The sequence below is a fragment of the Triturus cristatus genome, chromosome 5_1 (genome assembly GCF_964204655.1).
Source record: "Triturus cristatus chromosome 5_1, aTriCri1.1, whole genome shotgun sequence".
In the NCBI taxonomy this organism is placed as follows: Eukaryota; Metazoa; Chordata; class Amphibia; order Caudata; family Salamandridae; genus Triturus; species Triturus cristatus.
In genome coordinates, this window is record NC_140587.1 from 857055617 (window position 1) to 857082103 (window position 26487).

Below are 26487 nucleotides of genomic sequence, written 5' to 3' on the forward strand. Positions count from 1 at the left end.
AAAGTTCACAGATAGTGAGTTAGAAATGCTGATAGACGAGATCATCAGAGTAGAGCCACATTTGTTTGGTACATTGGTCCAAAGGACCCCCATCTCACAGAAAACCAAGATGTGGGCGAGGATTGTGGACAAGGTGAACGCCCAAGCACCAGCAAGGCGCACTAAGGACGGTATCCAGAACAGGTGGTATAACATGTGCAGGAGGGTCAAGAAACTCATCGAAAAAGATCACGCTCTGAGTCAGTGTACCGGTGGTGGCCCTCCTGCCAAACCAGTCTACTTCAGGACCTGGGAGGAGAAGGTGCGGGACATCCTACCACCAGAGAGCGTCCATGACCTAACAGACATCCCAGAGCCTGGTGAGTACACAAACAACATACCCAAGATTGTGTGGCAAGGGGACAGTGAAACCATGCACCGCAAGCAAAGCTACACTAACCAATAGATAATCAGCCCAAGATGTGAATGCCAGTCACACAAACACAATACCTGCCATCTCATAGTGACTGGGAACTGTGTCATGACATGCACCAACCTACCAACAAATAGAGCAGACCAGTGGTACAAACCCAAATAGACCCTGCCAGACAGTTTGCCACCACAAACACACCACCTCACAGTGCAGCTGACTGTCAGGAAGGAATAGTGGGGATGCAGGTGAAGTGAGTGTAGCCAAAAGCATGATGGGGCCTGTAGTCACAGATAATGCTCCCCCTCCTGATTGGCCCATCAAGACCTCCCTGAAACATGTCCACATCACAGGGAGTGGTAAATGACTGACAAGATGGCTGGCACTGGCTCCTGCTGTGGGGAGCACAAGGCCCTGCTAGGGCTTGTGTGCAAATCAGAAGCAGGACACCACTGACTGACATCCTGAAAGACAACTTGTACGCCCTACAATGGAAGCACGTTTCATGATGAGAAGGAGGACTGACAGCCCTGACCATACTTAACAGCATGGGGAGACACCCCCCCTCAACACAAACTCCACACAACTCACCGGGTACAATGCATTGACACACACCTCATTGAAATATCAGCAAAAGATACCCCGTTCTGGGTGCTGCTGTGTAAAGCACAGGGGCTCACTTTGTACTTGTAGGCAAACAAACACTAGGATTTCACAGTCAGCCATCGTGCCATTGCTGTCACACCCCCTCACAGGGAAGCAGAGCCAAGAGGGAAGAAGTATGGGCATGCTGGGAAGGGGGGTGTAGCCAAGAGCATGATGGTAGTTGCAGCCACAGACATTCCCCAGCCACCCACATGGCCCAGCAAGCTCACACTGAACCATGCTCGCCTCACAGGGAGTGGGAAGGGACTGACAAGATGTCTGACATTAGGCTCTGTTGTGGGGAGCACAAGGCCATGCTGAGAACTGAGCACCAACAAACACCAGGACTTCACAGTCAGCCATCTTGCCATTGCTGTCACACCCCCTCACAGGGAAGCAGAGTCAAGAGGTAGGAAGTATGTGCATGCTGGGAAGGGGGGTGTAGCCAAGAGTATGATGGGACTTGCAGTCACAGACAACCTACACCCACCTACATGGCCCAGCAAGATCAAACTGAACCATACTCGCCTCACAGGGAGTGGGAAGGGACTGACAAGATGTCTGACACTGGGCTCTGTTGTGGGGAGCTCAAGGCCATGCTGGGAAATGGCCAACAACAAACATCAGGACGTCTCAGTCAGCCATCTTGCCATTGCTGTCACACCCCCTCATAGGGAAGCACAGTCAAGAGGGAGGAAGTATGTGCATGCTGGGAAGGGGGGTGTAGCCAAGAGTATGATGGGACTCGCAGTCACAGACAACCTACACCCACCCACATGGTCCAGCAAGATCAAACTGAACCATACTCGCCTCACAGGGAGTGGGAAGGGACTGACAAGATGTCTGACACTGGGCTCTGTTGTGGGGAGCTCAAGGCCATGCTGGGAAATGGCCAACAACAACCATCAGGACTTCACAGTCAGCCATCTTGCCATTGCTGTCACACCCCCTCACAGGGAAGCAGAGTCAAGAGGGAGGAAGTATGTGCATGCTGGGAAGGGGGTGTAGCCAAGAGAATGATGGGACTCGCAGTCACAGACAACCTACACCCACCCACATGGCCCAGCAAGATCAAACTGAACCAAACACGCCTCACAGGGAGCGGAAAGGGACTGACACGATGTCTGACACTGGGCTCTGTTGTGGGGAGCTCAAGGCTATGCTGGGAAATGGCCGACAACAATATCAAAGTCTGTCCGTGACAAGCTGGGAAAAAGCAGTGTACAGGCAGCCATCTGTTCGAAAAGTAGAAAATGTCATGTTTGTGAACCAACGATGCATGTAGAAACATAAATCACATTGTGTGTCTCTTCCAAACACAGGTGGTGCTGGGCCAGCACCAAATGATGAGGATACCCAGTCCCAGACTCTGGTGGACACTGAGCTCTCTGGTCTGACTCTCTCACTCTCCTCTTCGGATGACGACGACCAACCTGGCCCCTCCAGTGTGAGCCATCATGCAGCACCAGCAGCATCAACATCTGCCCCCTATACCCACGCCTCCAGCATCTGGACACTGACAGGGCACCCCCACCAACACGGACAGACCAAGGCCAATCAACACCCACAGCACAGGGACATAGGACTACAGCAAACACCATCAGCAACACCACCCAAGGGGTCCCAGTGTCACCTGTGCGTCCCGCCGCTGGTCTTGCCCGTGTGGAGAGGGGTGCTGGGAGGGGTGGGAGGCACAGGGCGCGCCTTGCAGATGGGTCTGGACTGCATGATGACCCCCACCTGGCACGCATCTTAGATGCGTACCAGGATAGCACCGGAGGATTTGGCCAGGTAGTGGGGATCCTCAAGGACATGCAACACGAGCAGGTCACCCACCATGCCCGCATTGAGGCCAAGTGGGATGACATTACTGCGGTGCATCTGGACATACTACAATGCCTCCGCCAGATTAACACCAACCTGTCCACACACCCCTGTGTGCTCACAACATCTGTCGCAACACCATCTGCCAGCGCCACAGGGAGGGAGGAGGACTCTGGCTGAGAGTCCCCTGCACCGCAGAGGCCTGCACATGAGGATCCCCCCCGGAAGAAGAGGGGTCGTCCGAAGAAGGCCATGTGAGAGGCAGATGTCCCAGCACATCCCCCAGGGCCCCTAAACCTGTTCTGGACAATGTCCTTTGTGCGCAACCCGTTCACCTTGTCAAATCGCACACAAATCGCCCACATGATATGGAGGGTTCATGTTGGGCCAATGTATCAGATGACTGTGGACTTTACTCTGGACATTTCATCTACCAGCACTTCCAACTGCAATGTGAACTTTGGATTCCCAAACCAATGTACAGCACCCACCATCCTGTGCACTTCCCTCACACATGTTTGTAAATAAACTCACCAGTACACCATACTTGCCTCTGTTGTTATTCCAACTTGTCATGTTCAGGGAGATGTCGATCTGCTACACAACACAGTGCATGCCAAATACTCCAACAATGTGACCAAAGTAAGGTGAGTCATGGGGATGTGACACATGTGAGGGAGATACACCACTATGGCAACACTAACCATACTCACCATGGCTATGTTACTCATCACACACAATGATGTTGACCTGAAACGCATTGGCATGCACAGACACAATACCAACCCCAGTCAGTGGTAACATGTCCACAGGTGAGGTAAGCAGATGTCAGTCAGATGTGGGTAGACAGACAACGCACATAGCAAAGCATATCACTGGTTCATTACACATCAGCAACACGTTTATTCCACACTAGTTGCATGGTAATTCTATGTAACAGTGGACACACGCTCCAAATGTGTTAGAGAATGGAAGTCCATGGATGTGTGGTACATCAGTTGATGGGAATTGGCAACTTCCACACTGGTGTTGGCTTCTGGGTGTTGGGGGTCAGTGTTGACCACACAACAGGCAAAGTACCCTGGGAAGGACGGACAAGATACAGTCAAAAGCACAGAAGAACAGGAGAAAAATGCACTACACATGCACAAAACATGTTGCAAGACACCTACACAAACACTAGTTAGCAGTACCACCCTATTGTGGAGTACACACCACCTGAATGGACACATCACAGCACGCATCCAGTCAAGTGGCACACAGACACACTCAGACAGCAACAGAGCTGGCACAACACATTCCAGGCTACCTCCATACATTCACATAACAACCCTGGAAACTCACATTCAGGTGAAGAAGTTGTTGATGAGCTTTGAGCGGACGTCACCATCATCTTCACTGGCATCTTGGCCCAGGCCGGGATCCTCTACAGGTGCCGGCCGTTGGTCATCGTCATTGTCATCCTGGATGAGAGGCACCTTTTTCCGCACTGCCATGTTGTGTCGCATGCAGCAGACAAGGATTATTTTGCACACCTTTGCCAGCTCATATGGGAGGGCCCCTCCGGTCTTGTCCAGGCAGCGAAAGCGGCTTTTCAGGAGGCCGTATGTCTGCTCAATCACCCTCCTGCTCTGACCATGTGCCTCATTGTAGCGCAGCTCGGCTGGTGTCACAGGGTTCCTGAGGGGTGTCAGCAACCACGGCATGTTGGGGTATCCGGAGTCACCTACACACACAAAAATGAACAAGTAGCTGAGTTTTGTAGGAGTGCGGAATACAACATTGACAAACATACACAATGAGAAACAGTCAGTACACACCGACAAGCCAGGCATGCTGAGCTGGCATCTGTGACATCAGCGTTGCAATGCAACTACTCCTCATAATGTAGGCATTGTGCGCAGAACCAGGGAACCGTGCACACACATGTGTGATCGACATGTCAGCAAGACAGCCCACCAGAGTATTTATTGAATGGTAGTGCTTCCTGTTACGGTATGCCTGCTCATGTGCCTGTGGTGGTATCAGGGCAACATGTGTCCCATCAATAGATCCGATGACGTTCGGCATCCTCCCCAGTGTTTTAAAGGCATCATTTATTTCATGGAGTTCAGCTGGGCTCGGGAACTTGATATACAGGTCGAGGAATTGCAACATCCCCTCCAAGACATTGCGCAGCACCCGACTAAACATTGTTTGCGACATCCCACCAGCAGTAGCCACAGTGTACTGGAAGGTACCAGTAGCAAAGAAGTGCAGGGCTGCCATCACCTTCACCTCTGGGGTTAGTGCTGTAAGGTATGTCCGGCCGGGTGGCAGATGTGGCACCAACTGCTCCGCAAACTCCTCAATCAGTGGCCTGGTGAAGCGGTACCGTCTGATGCAGTTGCGTTCCTGCATGGTTGTAAGGTCTGGATACGGCTGATGGACAGCTGGTGCCCTGCAGTACAGAGATGCACAAAGGAAGATTGTCAGTACATCCACCCATGTGGCCATGACCACGATCAATATCACATGCTAGTTCATGACATTACACAATGTACTGAGGTGTGTGCTGTTGGTCATGGACACATATGTCCCCTACAAGACCACCACCTCACATCTGAATTCCACATGTCCACATGAGTCCCATGTAGTGCAATGGCCAATCATCTGGCTGTGTCACCCAACCTATGTGCTGCTGCAACATTCCAAACACACACCACAGTGACAATTGAGGCCTCAGGTCTCCCAGGCATCACAGATATTTGCCATGCAGAAACCCAGGCTCCCTGTATTGCCACATCAACACAGCAATGGACATGGCGCAGCACGTACATGCCTCAAGGCAAGCGTAAGTCCCACAGGTAGTGGCCACTGTTGTTCCTGCCGGCCCAACATGTACGTCTCTTAGACACACACCCCATCAAGGTTGATGCATATACCACATTGATGTGGAGACTGTCACCCATTGGGAACATTTGATAAGACACATCTGAGACACAACATGCACAAAGACTGTGTGGGCACATCAGTATTGTGGCTACAGGTCTCACTGTGACATACATGCCATCACCCCCAGGACTCAGGGTGTATGTGACCTGTCCTAACCATATCCAACCTGACACTGTGGCCGTGACTCATGCCCATTACTGTCCAACTGCACATCACAGTGGTAATGTGCACAACACACAAAGGATTCTGCCCCCATGTACACGTGCACAGCCTGGGAGTGGCTGCACAAAGTGCCAGGCAGAAAAACAGACGTGGCCCCTCCAAACCCCCAGGAAATGCAGCCTTACATGCCATGGGACACTGTGTGGCCAATGCTGTAGTGTGGTAGGTGTGCACAGGTGTCCCTGGCCAATATATGTGTGTTGCATCCGTATAGTAGTCACACTAATGAGGTTCGACGCGGGTGACAATGCGTACGCATTGCACGGGTCATGTCCGAGCCATGCGTACGCTTTGCCATTGAATGCAATGAGGTCCGTCGCGGGTGACACTGCGTACGCATTGCACGGGTCATGTCCGAGCCATGCGTACGCTTTGTCATTGAATGCAATGAGGTCCGACGCGGGTGACTATCATGCATACGCGTCGGACAGGCATGGTCCGAGACAGGCGCACGCCTTGGCCATTGAATCGTATGGAGACGGGTGCATGTGTATATTCAAAATACGCGTTGTACAGTCAGTTGAACGAGTCGGGCTCAGCCATTGGCTCCGGACTGTCATGGAGACGGATGCGGATTCAAAACTTGTACGAGTTGTGCACTGGAAATTCAGTTGGATGCCTACAACAATGTTGCAATTTCAAGTGTTCCATGAAGGTGAAGATTTAAACGATGCGGAAGGCGTGTACGAGTCATACTTTTAAATGGATTGGGCAGATTCATAGAATGCAACTGTGTTGGACCTATCACTTGGGACACATGGCACAGAGTCTGCCTCTGCAGCACAGATATAAGGCTGGCTGGCCCCCAGGGAGCTCACTTGCCTGCACTACATGCTACTGGACCACATCCCTGCTACCACTGCTGCTGTCTCTGCATCCTCTGGCTCCTGCTATGGCACATACTCTGGAGAGGGACCCAGCCTTCACTGAGGAGGAGAACCAGGCCCTGCTGGATGGGCTCCTTCCACAGTACAGCAAGCTCTATGGGAAACCAGGGGAGCAGTTGAGTGTGCAGTCCACTGCCTTCCTAATTATGCATGTTGTCTGACTAGCAGTACTAGCAGTGTGTACACCAGTGGCAAGCATTCTCACTGACTACTTTCATCCCCCAAACTATGTGGGCACATGTAATGTATAGGTTTCCTACTGCTAAAGTGCATTATTGCAAGCTTAAACTAGCCAGGCATTGTTAACATGTCAGACATGCAGGTGATTTTTCCTTCCCCATGTTTGCACTACCTGTGTAATTCAGTTCCCTTTGTGATGATGACATGTATATCCAAATGTGTGCTGCACAAATCTGGGGCATGTGTGTTAATGTACTTTTCACTTTGTCATCCTCACAGGTTGATGCCCACCAGAAGCAGGAGATCTGGCTGACCATCGCCCGGGCTGTTCGTTCTGTGGGGGTCTACAAGTGCCGGATCCGCAACTGCCAGAAGAGGTGGCAGGACCTTCGGGGCTGGACCCGGAGGATAGCTAGAGTCCAGCTGAAGCTGTCACCTCCACGCAGGAGGGGCGGACACCGGACCCTGACTCCCCACATGCTCCGGATCCTGGCGGTGGTCTTCCCAGACCTGGATAGGCAGCTGAAGGCCAGACAGCAGCAGGAAGGGGGTAAGTCCATGCCTAATCTGTGTACTATGTCTGACATGCTAAAAGCAGTCTTTTGGCCTGGTCACACTTCCACATTACGTAGGTCTTGTAGTAAAATACTCAGGTCCCTCAATTGTGTGATGTACCCTCTTCATCTGTTCCACAGGTGTGGCCCCTACAGTCTGTTGCTTGTGTCACTAGGGCACTGTGTCCCTACAGTCAGCTATGCTTCAGCTACCGGTCAGCATCTGTTCCCGTGACTCTGTTGTGTGTTACATGGGTGGGTCAATTGTTTTCACAATTCCTGAGATCTGACATGTGTTCTGTGTGTGCCCTTGAGATGTGCACCAATTGCTGGTCTGACTCGCAACATGTGGCTGGGGTATTCCAAACAAACCCATGCAGCAGGGGACTCCAATTTTGGGGCCTCAGAAGTATATATATCAAGTATGTCACACTTGCTTAGCCACCTGACTCCTGTCCAGGGCCAAACACTGTTTCATATAGACCTGGCCAGTCATGGCTCCTCAAGGGCATTTAGAAACACTCTGTAATCCCACTCCTCTGTATGAAATTGCAGGTTGTGCTTGGTGACATGTGCCCTCAGGTGTCTGCCTCTGTGTCATTAGGGTGTGGCTTGTTGTTATGTACAACTGGGGTGTCCAGGATTCGGTGTCAGCATGACATCTGAGATGTGACTGTGAGAGACAAGACCTGTGTGACATATAGGTGTGTGATCATATGACAGTGCACAATGGTGTATGCAACTGTGTCTTTCATGCAGCTGGGCTACATGCATGGCAGACTGTGATGTGTTAGTGTACAGGGATTTGTGTTTGCAGAGACTCATATATAATTTGCTTGATGTGGGGTCTTCTGGGTCCTGGATATGTTGTTTGCATGAGATGGGCAAGTGCACAGGTCATCTGCAGAGTTAGCTTTGACCCTGTGACAGGAGACAGTGTTGACTGACTTTCAGGGCATCCCAGTGCCATGGCATTGAACTTGCTATGAGAGATCCTGCATTGTGTTCAAGTGTGCACCATGCACCCCATTGTGGCATTGCCCATCAGGACATGGGTACATCATAGTGTGTGTTGCTGGCATGCATCACAAGCATGTGAAATGAGTCTCTGCCCATCCCTTCATCTGGATACCTGTACTGAGTCAGTAGCAAGAGATGTGCTGTGTGTATAGTGACATAGTCCTACATGTTCACTTGCATGTACAACTAATGTGTGGGTGGTGCAGGTTGGCACTTTGGGGTGTTAGCATCCAACATGCAACTGACATATGTGTGAAAGTCAAGGAGGGATATGTTTGCCATGGTTGATGTTGAGAATGACAAATGTCTTATTCTAAACAATGTTGGCACTCTGAGCTGTGTTCAGCTGATGATGCTAGGGCTTGCCCTGTGATGTGATGTACTCACTGTGGTGTGTGCAGTCGGTGCAGGTGACTGATGTTGTTCTCTTACTTCCTATTCCTATCCAGATACATCCACGGCCACAGTAGGGGACAGCTCCATGGACCAGGAGGAGCCACAGAGTCTGACAGGGACAGAAGGAGAGGAGTTGGGTGGACCCAGTGGCATGGAAGGCTAGTGGAGCCACACAGAGGAGTTGGCAGCACCATCACCCCCAGCTGAGGGCCACAGCAGCTCTGAGGATGACTTCCTTGTGGAGGCGGGTGTCAGCAGCCACCAAACCCCAGCTAGTGAGGCTGTCCCCGCCACCGCCACCACCACCACCACCCTCCCATCGGCTCCCATCCCAGAGGTCCCTGTGGGCTCCTGTGTTCGTGAGCATGTCTCCTTTGTGCCAGGCACCGCACCCCCTGCCCCTGAGTCCCCTGCTGCCCTGAGTGAGGAATCTGTGGACTTACTTCGACAGATCCATGTAGGGCAGACGTCGATGCTGAAGGTCCTCCATGCACACACAGGTCTGTTGACACAACTGGTGTCATTCATGGAGGGCATTTCCTTGGGCATGTCTGCCCTACAGAGGACCAATCAGTCCATGGCCTCCTCCCTGACGGCAGCAGTGTCCCTCCTCCAACAGTCCCACACCCCTCCTACCCCTGCACCACCCACGATTCCTAGCACCCTACCTGTCCCAAGCTCAGAAACCCCCAAACCAAGGTCTAGACGTGCACACAAGCAAGCGCATGAGACTGATACCACACTCACAGGGGCTGGTTTGCAGACACACACACAGTCATCCACAACCACTCCACAGTCCTCCGAGACCTCTCCCTCCCAGCCCCCTTCCCTTGCCTCACCTGCAACCCCATCTCCCCAGAAGCTCTTACTCTGTGACATTGGCCTCTTCCCCACCGACCCAGCAGATCCTGATTACAAGGGGAAGAGGAAGTCCCCACACACAGAGGGAAATGCCCCTCACACCCGGACATCCTCCCCCAGGCGCAGTCAGACAGAGACCCCCACCCGCAAGTCTCCCTGGCCCCAGAAGAGCAAGGGGGACGTATCTGGATAGGAATAGGAAGTAAGAGAACAACATCAGTCCCTGGCTCCGATCGCCCTCCGGCCTCCCTAGGCGCTGGCTCCCCCCCCCGCTGGGTGTCTGGACTCTCTCATCCCGGCCCCTCCGACTCCCCCAGGCGCGAGGGTCCGGATATCAAAGGGCTCCAGTCCTATATCTGGGGCAGGCCAAGACCAGGATGGCAGTTGTATCCTGGAGTCAAGAGCCCTGCTGATCGGATCGCGGCTGACCCTACGGAGAGAGACTAATTGCCTGGAACTGAGAACTCGAGCCCTGCTGACTGCGTCGCGGCTCCCCCTTGCTGAGAAGAAGACCCTCACGAAACATCGGAGCCCTGCTGACCTCGTCGCGGCTCGACCTCGCAGAAGTAACCATCGGAGCCCTGCTGACCTCGTCGCGGCTCGACCTCGCAGATGTAACCATCGGAGCCCTGCTGACCTCGTCGCGGCTCAACCTCTCAGAAGTAACCATCGGAGCCCTGCTGACCTCGTCGCGGCTCGACATCGCAGAAGTAACCATCGGAGCCCTGCTGACCTCGTCGCGGCTCGACCTCGCCGAAGTAACCATCCGAGCCCTGCGGACGACGTTCCGGCTCCCGGAACCCCCCAGCTCGAGGATTGAGAGCTGGGCGCAGGGTGTTACCGTACCAGGCTGGTACTGAGACTGTCCCGCTACCCCGTCCCTGAAAGACCCTGAGACTCTTTGGGATCCCTCGATCTGCCTGTAAATATTACACAGAGACCTGCCTTTTAATACCGATAAAGACTTGTGAGAATTGATACCCTGGTTGTGTCCCTTTGTGGGGGTGGGGTTGCTTGGCTGGTACGATCATAGGAGAAGGTCCTCGTCCAGGAGGCTTCTCAGCGGCGCTCGGCTACTCTACTACGGAAGGGTGGCTCTCGGGGCGGTCAGTCCAACACCATCTGACTCCCCGGGGAGCGGCCTTCTAACAGCAGGGGTGATGGGCAACATCAGCCCTATGGGTGACGATGGCAGTAGTGATAGGCAACATTAGCCATATGGGTGGGGGTGGCAGGGGTGATGGGCAACAGGTCCCCTGTGAGTGGGGGTGGCAGGGGTGATGGGCAACATCAGCCCTATGGGTGGGGGTGGCAGTAGTGATAGGCAACATTAGCCATATGGGTGGGGGTGGCAGGGGTGATGGGCAACAGGTCCCCTGTGAGTGGGGGTGGCAGGGGTGATGGGCAACATAAGCCCTATTTCTGGGGGTGGCAGTAGTGATGGGCAACATTAGCCCTATGGCTGGGGTGGCAGGGGTGATGGGCAACAGGTCCCCTGTGAGTGGGGGTGGCAGGGGTGATGGGTAACATCAGCCCTATGGGTGGGGGTGGCAGTAGTGATAGGCAACATTAGCCACATGGGTGGCGGTGGCAGGGATGATGGGCAACAGGTCCCCTGTGAGTGGGGGTGGCAGGGGTGATGGGTAACATAAGCCCTATAGCTGGGGGTGGCAGTAGTGATGGGCAACATAAGCCCTATGGCTGGGGGTGGCAGGGGTGATGGGCAACAGGTCCCCTGTGAGTGGGGGTGGCAGGGGTGAAGGACACCATCAGCCCTATGGGTGGGGGTGGCAGTAGTGATAGGCAACATTAGCCATATGGGTGGGGGTGGCAGGGGTGATGGGCAACAGGTCCCCTGTGAGTGGGGGTGGCAAGGGTGATGGGCAACATAAGCCCTCTGGCTGGGGGTGGCAGTATTGATGGGCAACATAGGCCCTATGGCTGGGGGTGACAGGGGTGATGGGCAACATAAGCACTATGGCTGTGGGTGGCAGTAGTGATGGGCAACATAAGCCCTATGGCTGGGGGTGGCAGTAGTGATAGGCAACATTAGCCACATGGGTGGGGGTGGCAGGGGTGATGGGCAACAGGTCCCCTGTGAGTGGGGGTGGCAGGGGTGATGGGCAACATCAGCCCTTTGTGTGGGGGTGGCAGTAGTGATAGGCAACATTAGCCATATGGGTGGGGGTGGCAGGGGTGATGGGCAACAGGTCCCCTGTGAGTGGGTGTGGCAGGGGTGATAGGCAACATAAGCCCTATTGCTGGGTGTGGCAGTAGTGATGGGCAACATAAGCCCTATGGCTGGGGGTGGCAGGGGTGATGGGCAACAGGTCCCCTGTGAGTGGGGGTGGCAGGGGTGATGGGCAACATCAGCCCTGTGGGTGGGGGTGGCAGTAGTGATAGACAACATTAGCCATATGGGCGGGGGTGGCAGGGGTGATGGGCAACAGGTCCCCTGTGAGTGGGGGTGGCAGGGGTGATGGGTAACATAAGCCCTATAGCTGGGGGTGGCAGTAGTGATGGGCAACATAAGCCCTATGGCTGGGGGTGGCAGGGGTGATGGGCAACAGGTCCCCTGTGAGTGGGGGTGGCAGGGGTGAAGGGCAACATCAGCCCTATGGGTAGGGGTGGCAGTAGTGATAGGCAACATTAGCCATATGGGTGGGGGTGGCAGGGGTGATGGGCAACAGGTCTCCTGTGAGTGGGGGTGGCAAGGGTGATGGGCAACATAAGCCCTCTGGCTGGGGGTGGCAGTAGTGATGGGCAACATAGGCCCTATGGCTGGGGGTGACAGGGGTGATGGGCAACATAAGCCCTATGGCTGTGGGTGGCAGTAGTGATGGGCAACATAAGCCCTATGGCTGGGGGTGGCAGTAGTGATGGACAACATAAGCCCTATGTGTGGGGGTGGCAGTAGTGATATTCAACATTAGCCATATGGGTGGGGGTGGCGGGGTGATGGGCAACAGTTCCCCTGTGAGTGGGGGTGGCAGGGGTGATGGGCAACATCAGCCCTATGGGTGGGGGTGGCAGGGGTGATGGGCAACAGGTCCCCTGTGAGTGGGGGTGGCAGGGGTGATGGTCAACATCAGCCCTATGGCTGGGGGTGGCAGTAGTGATAGGCAACATAAGCCATATGGGTGGGGGTGGCAGGGGTGATGGGCAACAGGTCCCCTGAGAGTGGGGGTGGCAGGGGTGATGGGCAACATCAGCCCTATGGGTGGGGGTGGCAGGGGTGATGGGCAACAAGTCCCCTATGGGTGTGGGTGGCAGGGGTGATGGGCAACATAAGCCCTATGGCTGGGGTGGCAGTAGTGATGGGCAACATAAGCCCTATGGGTGGGGGTGGCAGGGGTGATGGGCAACAGGTCCCCTGTGAGTGGGGTTGGCAGGGGTGATGAGCAACATCAGCCCTATGGGTGGGGGTGGCAGTAGTGATAGGCAACATTAGCCATATGGGTGGGGGTGGCAGGGGTGATGGGCAATAGGTCCCCTGTGAGTGGGGGTGGCAGGGGTGATGGGCAACATCAGCCCTATGGGTGGGGGTGGCAGTAGTGATAGGCAACATTAGCCATATGGGTGGGGGTGGCAGGGGTGATGGGCAACAGGTCCCCTGTGAGTGGGGGTGGCAGGGGTGATGTGAAACATAAGCCCTATTTCTGGGGGTGGCAGTAGTGATGGGCAACATTAGCCCTATGGCTGGGGGTGGCAGGGGTGATGGGCAACAGGTCCCCTGTGAGTGGGGGTGGCAGGGGTGATGGGTAACATCAGCCCTATGGGTGGGGGTGGCAGTAGTGATACGCAACATTAGCCATATGTGTGGGGGTGGCAGGGGTGATGGGCAACAGGTCCCCTGTGAGTGGGGTTGGCAGGGGTGATGGGCAACATCAGCCCTATGGGTGGGGGTGGCAGTAGTGATAGGCAACATTAGCCATATGGGTGGGGGTGGCAGGGGTGATGGGCAACAGGTCCCCTGTGAGTGGGGGTGGCAGGGGTGATGGGCAACATCAGCCCTATGTGTGGGGGTGGCAGTAGTGATAGGCAACATTAGCCATATGGGTGGGGGTGGCAGGGGTGATGGGCAACAGGTCCCCTGTGAGTGGGGGTGGCAGGGGTGATAGGCAACATAAGCCCTATTGCTGGGTGTGGCAGTAGTGATGGGCAACATAAGCCCTATGGCTGGGGGTGGCAGGGGTGATGGGCAACAGGTCCCCTGTTAGTGGGGGTGGCAGGGGTGATGGGCAACATCAGCCCTATGGGTGGGGGTGGCAGTAGTGATAGGCAACATTAGCCATATGGGCGGGGTGGCAGGGGTGATGGGCAACAGGTCCCCTGTGAGTGGGGGTGGCAGGGGTGATGGGTAACATAAGCCCTATAGCTGGGGGTGGCAGTAGTGATGGGCAACATACGCCCTATGGCTGGGGGTGGCAGGGGTGATGGGCAACAGGTCCCCTGTGAGTGGGGGTGGCAGGGGTGAAGGGCAACATCAGCCCTATGGGTGGGGGTGGCAGTAGTGATAGGCAACATTAGCCATATGGGTGGGGGTAGCAGGGGTGATGGGCAACAGGTCCCCTGTGAGTGGGGGTGGCAGGGGTGATGGGCAACATAAGCCCTATGGCTGGGGGTGGCAGTAGTGATGGGCAACATAGGCCCTATGGCTGGTGGTGACAGGGGTGATGGGCAACATAAGCCCTATGGCTGGGGGTGGCAGTAGTGATGGCCAACATAAGCCCTATGGCTGGGGGTGGCAGTAGTGATGGACAACATAAGCCCTATGTGTGGGGGTGGCAGTAGTGATATTCAACATTAGCCATATGGGTGGGGGTGGCAGGGGTGATGGGCAACAGTTCCCCTGTGAGTGGGGGTGGTAGGGGTGATGGGCAACATCAGCCCTATAGTTGGGGGTGGCAGGGGTGATGGGCAACAGGTCCCCTGTGAGTGGGGGTGGCAGGGGTGATGGTCAACATCAGCCCTATGGCTGGGGGTGGCAGTAGTGATAGGCAATATAAGCCATATAGGTGGGGGTGGCAGGGGTGATGAGCAACAGGTCCCCTGTGAGTGGGGGTGGCAGGGGTGATGGGCAACATCAGCCCTATGGGTGTGGGTGGCAGGGGTGATGGGCAACAGGTCCCCTATGGGTGTGGGTGGCAGGGGTGATGGGCAACATAAGCCCTATGGCTGGGGGTGGCAGTAGTGATGGGCAACATAAGCCCTATGGGTGGGGGTGGCAGGGGTGATGGGCAACAGGTCCCCTGTGAGTGGGGGTGGCAGGGGTGATGACCAACATCAGCCCTATGGCTGGGGGTGGCAGTAGTAATGGGCAACATAAGCCCTATGGCTGGGGGTGACAGTAGTGATGGGCAACATAAGCCCGATGGGTGGGGGTGTTAGTGGTGCTGACCATGCAACCCCTATGGTGGGCTGTTGTTAGTGGCTAGGATGTGGATCCCCTGTGTGTGTGTGCCATTTTGCGGGTACGTGTCGTTTTTTTATGTGGTAGGTGTCTGACTTACCGCCTGCGCCGTCGGCGTCTGTTCCTGATCTGATCATAGATGTAGAGTACTGGTATGACCTGCGCGATGGGATTCATGATGTGTTTGTGTCATACACGCTGTTGTGGCGCGAATCGTAGCTGATATGCTTGTTTTCCGGATGCTGTGACGTGCCGTATGTGGCAACCCGCCCGGCGCGTAGGAAGTACGCATCGTACTTGTCATGCCAGAAACTGCTATGGATACTGCTTCCGGGCGACTCGGTTCATCGTTAGGAGTTACGGCTCGGACGGAGTATGGAGCTTGAATCACAGCCTACGTGTCGGTCAGGTTTTTGGCAGTTATGCACATCGTACTTACTCTACAGGATGGACCGGCTCCGGGTACGTTTCGGTCACACGGTAAGGCTACGGACAGCTGTCCGACCGGCTATCGGAATCGGCCCCTATGCCTGAAGAGAAATACAATTAACTTTCTACTTAACCGTAACTTATGCCATTAAAAACCAAAGTGTATACATGGACTACACTGAAGCCCGTAAAAAGTAAAGGTTTATTAGTAGAGCCAATGAAACACAAGAAAACGAAGGTACAAGCACCCGTCCATGTGCTTCAGACATGGCGTCCAGTGCCAGTCTATTTAGTGTCAGCACAGCCGCTGATATGGGACTGATTTCTGTGAATTTCAACTTGAATGCTCATCACAAAATAGTATGTGAGATCCCTTTGTTATTTCATGGTTTGGGAAAACTTAAGACTATGGAAGTAAAGTTGCATAATAATGAGGGGGTCTCTCCTGTTGCTCAAAGACATAGATTAGTTGCTTTTCATTTGCTTAAGGGTGATATTATTGATCGTTCTACTGGTCCATCTCCATGAGATTCTCCCAAAGTAGTAATGCCCAAAAAGGACAGTGAAGGAGCTGTATGCATTGACAAGGCATCAGGCTAACAAGGCAATTGAACGAGATTGGCATCCAGGTCTACACATTGCTAACATTATAACAAAATTAAATGGTGCAAAGGTCTTCTCTTGCCTTGATTAAAATAAAGGCTATCAACAGTTAGAATTTAAAGAAGATTACAAGTACATTTAAACCTTTTCCAAACCTTTTGGTCTGTTTCGATTTAAAAGAGTAAGGGGCATATGTACAAGCCCCTAGCTTCACTATAGCATCCCTTTTTTTTCACGCTCCGGTGGCGGTATGATTTACGAAGGGGTGTTAAGCCCCTTTTTGTGGCTTAACGCTGCATTGTAAATATGCTACCCTTTCACACAGGTATCTGTTTGAAAGGGGCATGCAATGAGTATTTCTGTGAGCGTTCCCCCGCAACACCCATTGAATTTTGACACTGCCAGAGATTTGTGAGGAGGTGTAAATCTGTGGCAGCGCCAAAAACTAATGCCATACAAGAGCAGATGTTAGAATGGCGCAAAAGGAGAACTGCTTTTATATCTCCTTGTTGTTGCTTTTTCTATGTTTACAGCACACATAGAATTAGCAAAAAGCTATTAATGGTTGTTTATGAGCAGGAATGTGTCCCTTCCTGCACATAAACAATAATTAAATAATGACAATTTGCTACTTCTATGTGTACTGCATTCCTCAGCACACATAGAAGTAATAAAAAGCCATTATGGATTGTTTATTTGCAAGAAGGGACACCTTCCTGCACAAAAACAACCATTCCCAATAATGGAAGCACCATTGCAATATGGTGCAAGGTTGCCTGCATTGGCGCTAGACAGCTAATTTTAGCACCAGCACAGGGGAAAACACCGGAGTGCACCATATTGTAGTAAATACAGTGCATCCCTGTGTTTTGAAAGGTATATTGTAACATATACAGGTAGAGGTTTGTCCCAAACAGAATGTGCTTACTGACAACCTGAAAAAGAAAGCTTTGCTTTAGTATGGGCTTGTGAGCATTTCCATATATTCCTGTATGGAAAACCTTTTTTGATGTTAATTGATCATCAAGCTTTACTGACTATATTTGAAAATCCAAAGGCCAAAATGCCTCCTGGCATTGAACAATGGGGACTACAGTTACATGAGTAAAATTACACCATTATGCATCATCCAGGGAAGGATCAAAATCCTGCTGACTACTTTTCCATAGGGCCTATACAAGGTTACAGGACTCCTTCCAAGATGGCTGAGGCCCATATCAACTTCATTATAAAAATCAAATGCACCAACTGCCATTTCATTAGCACAGATTATCACTGCCACAAGCCATGACGGTGACATTTTAAAGTTGAAGGCTATAATTACACATCATCATTAAACCAACACACTTGACCGCTCTCCAGTGATGGTGAACACCAAAAATACCAAAATGACAAGTTTGACCTCTCCATTACTCAGGAAAGAATTAAATTACAAGGGACTGGAATCCAGGTTCTGGAGATTCTGAGACAGAAAATGATTGAGGTTGACCAGGAAGGACATCGAGGAATTGTTGCCAAAAAAGGAGCTCCCCGAGACAGAGACTAGTTTCCTTACCTTGATTACTCAATCAATCAATCAATCAGGGAATTGTAAGCGTGCTACTCACCCGTGAGGGGGAGGTCCATAGATCTGTTTAGCCAAAGAGCCAGGTCTTGAGGGTCTTCCTGAAGGTGTTCAGGGAGGGGGTGCGTCTCATGTCTGCCGGTTGCTTGTTCCAGGTCTTGGCTGCAATGTGAAAGAAGGATCTTCTGCCTGCTCTGGCTCTGAGGATGTGCGGGGTTTTGGCCAGTGTGAGGTTGGAAGATCAGAGGTTTTCTTTTGAGTACGTGGAAGTTGATTCTGTCATTTAGGTACTTGGGTCCGTTGTTGTGTAAGCTTTTGTAGGCGTGAGTGAGGATTTTGAACATGACTCTTTTCTCCACGGGGAGCCAGTGGAGACTTCATAAGTGTTGGCTGATGTGTTCATGTTGGGGGATGCCGAGGATGAGTCTGGCGGCAGTGTTCTGTATTGCCTGGAGTTTGCGGAGTAGGGACTTGTTGATGCCGGCGAAGAGTGAGTTTCCATAGTCCAGTCTGCTGGTGATGAGTGAGTGGGTGACTGTCTTCCTTGACTCAGGGGGGATCCACTTGAAGGTCTTGCGGAGGATTCGGAGGGTGTTGAAGCAGCTGGAGGTGATGGCGTTGACCTGTCAGTTCATGGTGAGTGATGAGTGGAGTATGATGCCGAGGTTCTTAGCGTGGCCTGAGGAGGTAGGTGGGCTACCGAGGGCGGTCAGCCACCAGGTGCTGTCCTATGCAGAAGGAGTGGTACCGAGGACAAGGACTTCTGAGCTTCAGGCAGCTGTTGGTCATCCAGAATGCGATGTCTTGCATTCCTTTCTGGAAGTTGAGTTTGGCAGTGGTGGAGTCTTTGGTGAGGGAGACGATGAGCCGGGTGTCATCGGTGTAGGATACCATGTTGAGGCCGTGTTGTTGGACGATGGCTGTGAGGGGGGCCATGTAGATGTTGAAGAGGGTGGGGCTCAGTGATGAACCCTGTGGGACTCCGCAGGTGATTTTCGTGGGGTCGGAGAGAAAGGGTGGGAGTCTGATCCTTTGGCTTCTTCCGGTGAGGATTGATTGGATCCAGTCCAGGGCTGTTCCTTGTATGCCTGCATCATGTAGTCTGGCGACTAGTGTGCGGTGGGAGACGGTGTCGAAGGCCGCTGATAGGTCAAGTGGATGAGGGCTGCAGAGTGGCATTGGTCCAGGAGGGTGCAGATGTCATCTGTGGTGGCAAGTAGGGCGGTCTTCGTGCTGTGGTTGCTTTGGAATCCGCATTGGGACGGGTCGAGGACAGCGTTCTCGTCAATGAATCGTGTCAGTTTCCTGTTGACTGTTTTCTCTGCAACTTTGGCTGCAAAGGGGAGGAGCGAGATGGGCCGATAGTTCTTGAGGTGGGTGGGGTCAGCTGTAGGCTTCTTGAGCAGGGGTCTGACTTCTGCACGCTTCCAGTCATCTGGGAAGGTGCCTGTTTTGAAGGTGGTGTTGATGGTGCATTGTAGTTCGGGTGCGATGGCGGCCACGGCTCTGTGGTAGATGTGAGGGGGTCAGGGGTCAGTGGGGACTCCCAAGTGGATGCTTTTCATGGTTGAGGTGGTGTTTTTGGCCGTGATCGGTGTCCCGTTGGAGATGGTTGGCTGGCTGGTGTTTCTGGGGGGCAAGGGACCGTCTGTGGTGCCTGGTGGATGGTCAACGAAGTTGTCGTAGAGGTTTTTGATCTTGAGGTGGAAATAGGTCTCAAGCTTGTTGCAGCGGTCTTGGGATGGGGTGATGTCTGTGGCTTCGCTGCGTGGGTTAGTGAATTCTTGAATGACACAGAAAAGTTCCTTGGAGTTGGTAGAGTTGGCCAGGATTTTGTTGTGGATGAAGTTCCTCTTGGTGGCTCTGATCTGGTTGTGGTAGTCCATCATGACGTCCTTGTAGGTGGTGTGGTTTTTGGTTGTCTTGGTATTTCTCCAGTTCTTCTCCAGGTGTCTGTAGGTGTGTCTGGCTTCTTGGAGAGCGGTGGTGAACCAGGCGACTTTCCTGGGGCGTTGTCTGTCGGGGTTGTGTAGCGGGGCGAGCTCATCTGCGCAGTTTGGAGATCCAGGTGTGGAGTTCTCTGGCTTTGTCATTTGCGTCGGGTGCCCAGGTTTGGTTGTCTCAGGTGAGGGTGGAGTTAAGCTGCTTGTCGGTAACCTTGCTCCAGTTCCTTCATGGTGGGTGTGGGGCTGGTTTGGGTGCCTTGGGCTTGTTGATGGCAAATTGTACGCAGTGGTGGTCGGTCCATGGCGGCGGCGTTGTGTGGCTGAATTGGACGCTGTTTCCTGCCGCGAAGATGGGGTCGAGGGTGTGTCCTGCTCTGAGGGTTGGTGTGTTGACGAGTTGTTTAAGTTCGATGCTGGTGAGGTTGTCACAAAGGATAGTGGAGTTGGGGTCGCTATGGTTGTCGAGGTGGAAGTTCAGATCTCCAATGAGTATGTAGTTCGTTGAGGCGATGGCATGGGGTACAATGAAGTCTGTGATGGTGGTGGTGAAGGGTGTTCGGGGGCCGGGGGTCTGTAGATGAGGGTTCCTTGGAGTGTGGCTTTGGGGGTGGTCTGGATCTGGAAGTGCAGATGTTTGGCAGAGGGGAAGGTTTCGCTGGAGGTGGTGAGGCAGAGGGTGCTCTTGTGTGTGATGGCGAGGCCCCCCCTGAGTGTTTGGGGCAGTCTTTCCTCTGGATCTTGTATCCATCTGGAATGGCGGTGCTGATGTCGGGGGCGGAGGATGCATTGGTCCAGGTCTGTCTGAAGAAGGCGATGTCGGGCGAGAGAGAGTCGATTTCTATGGTGTGTTTGTGTACGGAGCATATGCTGAGGAGGATGCATTTTAGGGTGTCGCCAGTGCTGGCATCGGTGGTGTTGGAGGCCGGGGTGGTGGTGAGTGTCTGGCGGCAGTGGAGGCAGGAGAACTGGCCATGGGTCGTGTTCGGCGAGGCCTGTTGGTATTCTCTAAGTCTTCCAGGGTTGAGTGCGAGGAGGGTGGTGGTGTCGTACCAATGGGTAGTGGGAGGTCCAGGGTTTCTGGCGCTGTCTGCAGTCGGGTCGCGGATGGGCACAGACGTGCTTGCCTTTGGCGCGCCAGCAGCATGACCACGCAGTGGCTGCCATTAAGTAGGGGAGGTGGTAGGGAGGAGAGGCTGGGAGGCGGAGCGGGGAAATTCCGGGGAGGAGGGGCAGCCGGGGCAGCAGCGGCAAAAGGCAAAAGCAACAGGCAGGCACGAGAAAATGAAAACAGTGGTGGAATTAGAGCAAGACACAGATTGGCACAATAACAGTGGCACAACAGGGAAAAATTAAGAAAATAAACAGCTGAGAAAGGTTACGGTGGTTGCAGGCAGTCTGGTCCCAGTTGAAACGGGCAGCAGGTGCAGGAGCGGGCAGCAGCCTCGAACCTCCCAAGGAGGAGGTCGGGGTCTGGAGGCAAGAGAAGGCACAGCAGAGCTGCGGGGAGAGAGTGGACCTAGACCGAGGGTTGACTGGGTTGAAAAGGAATTAAATGCCTGCCTTTTGTGCAACTGCCTTTCTACAAAAGCTATTCACTACACCTTGAACATGTCAGAACTCCCGAAGCATGTATGGGAGAGACCATTGACGTTTTGGTCCCCTTGACAATAAACATCATCTAATCGTGATAATGGTGAATACTCACAATTTTCATCTACAAGTCAAGAATGAGTCATTGAAAGACTAGATGGCATCTTTGCAAAACGGGGTGTTCCAGCCTTAGTGAAGTCTGACATTAGCCTGCCTTTCAATAGTTGAGAGTTCAGAGATTTGGAGCATTTGAAGAGAAAGCATCGAAAGAGCACACCTCTGTGGCCACAAGCCAACAGACTTGTTGAACATTTTATGAGTATGCAAAAGAAAGCAGTGCAGCATGCCACTCTGTTCAGCCCAATTTGAAAACCTGTATTGAATTCTACCTTGAGAGCTCATCGTTCAATACTCCACTTGACCACAGGTCCTGCGACTTTGATGTTCAGGAGAGCAATGAACACCAAGTTACCTCAATGGACCAATGAGAGACAGAAAGATGAGATGACAACTCATGAGAAAGACTTGGTTAACAAACAAAAGATGATACTTCTTTTGATGCAGAACCTTACCAAGGGGTGTCTACTAAAGTAAACGCCCAGAGGTTTATTACCCAAGACTCTTCTCATTTCAGGCACTTGGCCAATCTTTCATCAGATAGATCTAATAGTTGAAAGGATACTCAGTCTGAAACACCGCTGATGCAGATCCTGGACATAGGTGATGCCACCTCTCAGTTTCCCAGAACGAAATCAGGTTGATTGAAGAGATTTGAGTGTTTACCTCTATCTATATAAAAATTTAGCAAAAATGTGTAATTGATTATTTAATAGAGGGGGAGAAGCAGTGTCATCACTCAACACCTCTGTGACCTTCACTGGCTCCCAGTTGACAGAAGAATAACCTTCAAACTCCTCACCCATGCATACAATGCCCTTCGCAGTGCCTGACCCGCATACCTGAATCGCCGCCTCACATTCCACGTATCCAACAGACACCACCGCTCAGCCCAGATTTCCCTGGCTACCGTTCCATGAATTCTCAAGACCAGAACCACAGGAATGTCCTTCTCCTACCTTCCCTCCAAGAACATGAAACACCCTGCCCATCCACTTCAGGAAATCACCCTTGCTGATGCATTTCAGGAAGGAACTCAAGACCTGGCTCTTCAGATGAACACAGCACTTAGTCTGATCCGCTATGCCCCCCACAGCACCTCCCAGGTGAGTAGCCATGCTTTAAAAACATTGACTGAGTAATGATGGAACCCTTTTGGCTGCAGATTAACTGTGTAGAACTGTGATGTAAGTGCTAGAGCAGAATGCACTGAAGGCTGGTTTAAAATGTTGAATTTGCACACAGACCAATAAAGACATGTATTACTATGCTCCATGTGTAATGTAGTCGTTTGCGTGTACCCAGGCTGAGAAGGATGCTAAATTTGGCTTATCCCCAATTGGCACATTTAATTTACTTGCATGTCCCTAGTAAAGTTGCACTACATGTGCCCAGGGTCTGTAAATTAAATGCTACTAGTGGCCCTGTAGTGCTGACTGTGCCACCCACTTAAGTAGCCCTTTAAACATGTCTCAGGACAGCCATTGCAGCCTGTGTTTGCAGTTTTAACTGCCATATTGAGCTAGTAGAATAAACCTTTTAACAGGCCCAAACCTTCAATTTTATACACATAAGTCACCCCTAGGGTAGGCCCTGAACAGCCCAGCGAGCATGGTGCAATGTATTTAAAATGTAGGGCATATACTTTAAAATGTTACATGTCCTGATAGTGAAAAACTCTCACATTAATTGTTCACTACTGCAAGGCCTTCCTCTCCCACAGACTAACACCGGAATTACCTTATTAAATGTAATAAGCATTCATTTTGTAATGGGAAAAGATAACCAATACATGTTTGGTTTATTTAGAATTGTAATGAAACATCCTAACTTATGGATAAGTTGGATTTTAAATTGCAATTTTTAAAATGCCAATTTTAGAAAGTTGGCATTTTCCTGCCTTAGCCATTTAGTGTTTGGAGCTTGTACCTGAGACACATGACTGGGTGTAGTTGATAGATGAGTTTTGGGTATTCCTCCTAGATAGCCACACACAATAGAGATGGACTGTCACTGGCAGGATGGGTGGGAAAAGCATAGCCCCACTTACACCTGAATAGGCTGTGTCCTGCCTCCACACATCGGGCTGCATACAATCTGCAGTTAGTCTGGAGCCAAGTCAGGATAGTCAGAATGCATTCGAACTTCAAAGGGAAACCTCTAGAAGCGTCTCCCTCACTTAAAGGCACAACTGGGTAAAATGCTGAACCTCAGACACCACCATTTCAGTACACTTTTGGACCTGTGGATACTGAGCAAGGAAGAAGACTTCTGTGCTGCTGAAGGACTGCCACTCTGTAGACTCTTGCCCTGATGGACTACTGCCTTGCTGTGCTGATCTGCTGCCCTTTTGCCTCGTTGAGGAGGACTGGACCTGCAACTCTTGACCCAAAATTAAGAGTGACTCAAAAATACTATTTGGCTGCCCTGCTGATCTGAAGCCACAGGGGCACAGCAGGCTGCCAACAACCTTACACCTGCATGTGGACTCTGCACCTGTGAGTCTACCATGTGGTGCCACCCCAGTCCTGGGCCCAAGGTTCTCTGCCAACCTCTGAGGATCCAGCAGAACTGACTCATCTCCTCTGCTGGATGGCACAAACCAGAACAGAACCGATGCTTCGCCGCTACTGCATGGATCGTAACTCGGGCAAATACCTGCATCACATTGCAGCCCATCACCGCTTTGCAACCGCCTCTGCATGATGCATCTTCCGCACAGGCGCTTGTATCCCTCGTCAACGGCAGCAGCAACAATGACGACAGTCTCCGCATCGCAGCCTCAAAGCTCATGGGAACTGACGCATTGAACCATCTTCACGATGCATCCCCGATGCTGGAATTTGCATCACAAATCCTCGTTGACGAGATCCTCAATGATGCCACAGGACCTCGCACTGCAGCATCGCTGCATCTCGGAAGCGACACGCCGCTTCGGCTGCACAACAAATCATTGGCGTGAATCCTCGCAGAGCTCCACAAACCGGGATGTAATATACTTTGTTCAGTGGGCCTAATTGGGTTCCTGTAGGTAGCCATCACTCCATCACGGTCAGCCAGTACTTGTGTCTTTGTCCCAGGCCTTTGAAACCAGATATCTACAGTTGGCAATTAACGCCTTTTGCCGCTATTTCCACTAAAACCTTTAAAATTGAATATCTCAAGTTCTACTTATTGGACGTTTGTTGTTTTTGTCTATTTTTCTAACTCTGTTGCGGGCTCCTTTTGTGGCATGTTTTCACTGTGTAACTGTTTGAAGTGTTGAGCACAGGTTTATTTGGGGTCTGCTTGTGACATCACCCTGAGAAGAATTGTGGTTGCTCCTTGGGGAGAGTTTCACCCCCCTCCACCAGTAACCCAAAGTCTTACATTAGAAAAATGGCTGTCTAATCTGTACAAGAATGTGGGAGGATGCAACGTTTTTGAGATGAAGAGTAAATCAAAGCTGTGTCAGGTAATGAGGCATGAGATATCTGGAGCATGGGGTGCTGCAGAGTGTGCATTCATGAACATGAGTGTGTGTTCCCTGCAATCTGATGTGTGTTTCTGTATCAGTATAACCTGATACAGGGTACATTTCAGTGGCCAATTGTGCTCTGAGCGGGATCATTGTCTATTCACTGCAGTCACACTCTGTAGAAAGTTTTTAATATTTTCTGCAAAATTTGTGGCACAGTCAGCAGTCATTTACATGTTGCTCTTTCCCTGAGCGCAAGCTTGTGAGCTTCAGAGTTAACAGGGTATTTGTTAAAAATTTTGGGGAAAAAATATTGTAATACAAAAATATCATGCCAAGAATATTTGGATTTCAGAAATATTGATCACACAAATATCAGAGATAAAAATATTATTTTCAGTGTTGTTTTTAATTTTGTTGTAGAAAATATGGTTGAATGTAATATGGTATGTTTGTGTAAATTAGAATGCAATTTATTGTAGTGTGTATGACTGTATATGTTTACTTTTGATTGTTTGTGTTTTTGGTAAGATACTTTACAAGTTATCAAATTGTTGAAATTTGAATCATTATTGGTATTAATGTTTATAAATGATGATTTATACTTTTTTATAGCAGGATATTGGGTCTTAAGGAGATGACAGAAGACAGATTTATAAAAAGTGTATATTTTAGAGTACAATTTATGATATTTTAATAATATGTAAATTAATAATTTACAATTTTCAAATTCATGTTGGTACTTGAATATTTTCAATAAATGTTACATTTAGGTGCCGATTCCGATCCTGTAAAACCCGGGTACGAACCATCGTACGGAGCGTTTTCTCCGTCCGACTCGTACCCGGAAAAACCACCTTACAAACCTGCAAGTACGATTCGTACAGAAATACCATTTCCGTACGAATCGTACAAAACACCGGCTAAAATATACCCACAATTCCGATCCGGGACACCGCGTACGTCATGTCCGGACGGAGTCAGGCAGCGTTTTACGAACCAGCAAGTACGATTCGTGACTACGTCACTCCGCACGTAGCATTTTTTACGGGAGCCAAAAACTGGTGGGAAATTGAGGAGGACGCGAGGAAGGAGCACCTGTACGCGACGGACAGCCATGGACCCTATCCTACGTGTCATCCCGGCCCTCATAGCCTACGACCTGGAGCACAGGAACCGACGCAGATGCCGCAGAAGGTCAGAACAACACCCAGCGGCAAAGGTGGGGGGCAGGGGCAGGAAACATAACCCCCACCCAAGGCAAAATGTATACATGCCCTGTACATACCGTACCTCCAGGGACTGGTCACTCCGGGGGGGGGGCGTGTCCACCAAGGCCTGCGTCCCGCCACAACGGAAGTGGACGTGGATACGTCCTGTCACCACAACAATTGTGGTATGCACCGTACCCATGCCTTAAGAGCGTGGGTACGGGT